Here is a 2,598-nt window from a genome sequence, read left to right on the forward strand (position 1 = left end):
GATAATAATATCCCGGATGTAAACCAAAATAGGGTTAGAATACAGCAACTAAAATGGCGCCCTTGATATCCGTCCCTGGGAGAACATACTTGGATTCATAAAGCAGGAGCATTTTATTAGATTGCGATAATGCGAACTCAATTATTATAAGATGAAGCTCTATAACAATGAAATAATGAAAAATCAGACAATTCAGATTCTACTTAATCATGTTTATGTATGGAACTCCTGTAAACTATAGCTGATAGCAAGTTTTTCTTGCTTTCCCAATACCCAACGAAAATGAGGAGGAGAATATCAAAGCATTGTCGCGATTTGTATAATTAACGCAATAATCATTATCATTTTCAATATTATCATTATCATTATTGTTGTTTATCATTATCATTACAAATATGACCATCATCATGATTAAGCCGATGATAATGATAAATTATTTATCATAATCATCACAGTAAAGAAGTAGCACTATATCATAATAAGTGTTATTGTAAACATCATCTTCATTTCCATCAGCGTCATCTCTGCGCATTGAGTTGTGGGGTAAGCATTTTGACGGGGCCAGACATGTAAAATACTATAATAAAAAAAAATACCTGCAAGCGAGCGAGCAAGCGTGCAAAAATTTGATCTTTTTAATAAAAATGTTTATATCGTTTGTGATTAATTTGGACATAATATGAAAAAATAATATATTTCATCGTTATCCGTTTCCTTTTCTTTCCTTTTCTCCTTTCTCTACCTATATAGGTCGTGATTTTTTTTTTATGGGGTGGGGGGGGGGGGTCCATGCCCCCAATCCCCCATTCTGTACGCCAGTGTATACGCCGACATCATTTGGAAACCACGGGAGAATGCTAATCGTTTGATTGTAGGAATTGTTCTCTCTATGGTACTACCGTATTGTCAATAATCATTAGTTGTCTAATTGTTAATCATCAAGAGAACGTAGCAGTTATCAAGTCCATTTCTGAAACTTACTTGGATGTTCAATTTTCTACCACGACAGTTTCATGACTTGACTGCGTTTTTTTTTTCTTTGCAAATTATTGCGGGATTGTGGTAATTGATGAACTTGTGTAACAACCGGGGAATATTACAAGAAGGAATGTGAAGGGAATAAGTCTGACACGTTAATAGAGGTGTGTTTATATAAACTCACACAAATATAAGGACGAACCAATTAAAAAAATAATAAAGCAGAGACATACATAAACAGGGCTTATCAAGCACGTTAAACAAAACGAGTTTATATTTTCCTCTAAGTCCGACTTCCAATTTTAGAGTAGAAGCGTGATCAGATACTCTTCGGGCATCGGAAGTTGGAATATATAGGCCTAACAAAATCATCAAGTATATTACATAAATTGATAAGTTGTTGCGGTATACGTGTAAAATTTGCATCAGTTTGCGATAATGCTTCTGTTATACACGAAGTCGCGGTTTATACGAGTTACATTTTTTTCTCCAAAAACTATATTGTAAATATATTCACCATCATGTTGAACTTAACTCCTACATGGCTTGTACTCCCCACTATTTATTTTGAATATAGGATTAGACTAATTAATAATGGTTCTGCAGTCAATTTCATCATAGGCACTAGCCCTTTATCTCGACTTTAATAGTAATATGTGAAACAATTGGGATTCTTTTTAAATACAGTATAGCCTCTACTGTTTTCAAGTAGTGAAAAAATTGGAAGATTTAAAAAAAAATTGATCAAGCACATGCTCCCTTAAAACTGAAAAGGAGGGAGCAAAGAGGGGAGATAGAAAGATTGAACTTGAAGATGAGATAAAGGAAGGAGGAAAGTGTGACAAGCGAGGAGATGAAAAAGAGGAAGAGCCCGGATGAAGAGAAAGGAGGAGGAGGAGAAGAAAAGGAGAATAAGAAGAGGAAGAAGGAGAAGAAGAGGAAGAAGGAGGAGGAGGAGAAGAAGAAGAAGTAGAAGAAATTGATGGAATGTAGAGTATGATGAATAGAGGCCTAGTTGGGTCGTGTAGATCTGCAACCCTAGAAATTCAAGTGAAAACAAAAAGTGACGCCACCATTAGGCACATCTCTGCAGGCACAGAACCTGATTGAAACTTTGATCAATAGGTGTGTCCTCACATAAGACTAGCACATAAAAAAATTGTCTGAGAGAGGGCATTTTGTACCCAATTCATTGTAGGCTTCGCGTTCAGACCACTTAACTCAAGTGAAGGATTTGCACAACAGACTATTATAACACCTAGAAATCGCCTCTTTATATTGACGTAGAGGGCAGAGGAGAGACAAGGTAAGACACGTGATGCATCTAAATGTGTAAGGTGATACCCGAAGGGCGAATACAAAAACACCGGAACTCTTTTCCTACAATTTTTAGTTGTGATTTGATGGTCTGAGCTATATTCATTTGCAGGTTAAACTTAAGCCAGTCGACACGAATAAAAAAATGAAGGGCAATAATCTCACGCGACAATGCGCATGTATCGAGATGGAATAGATTTAATAGTTGATTCTGAGATCAAGTTTAAATCGCACGGGGCTCATCGAAATGGCTTCCAGCAAATAATATCTGCAACATATATCCATATGATTATCATTTTTATC

This window comes from Lytechinus pictus, chromosome 15 (genome assembly GCF_037042905.1).
Source record: "Lytechinus pictus isolate F3 Inbred chromosome 15, Lp3.0, whole genome shotgun sequence".
In the NCBI taxonomy this organism is placed as follows: Eukaryota; Metazoa; Echinodermata; class Echinoidea; order Temnopleuroida; family Toxopneustidae; genus Lytechinus; species Lytechinus pictus.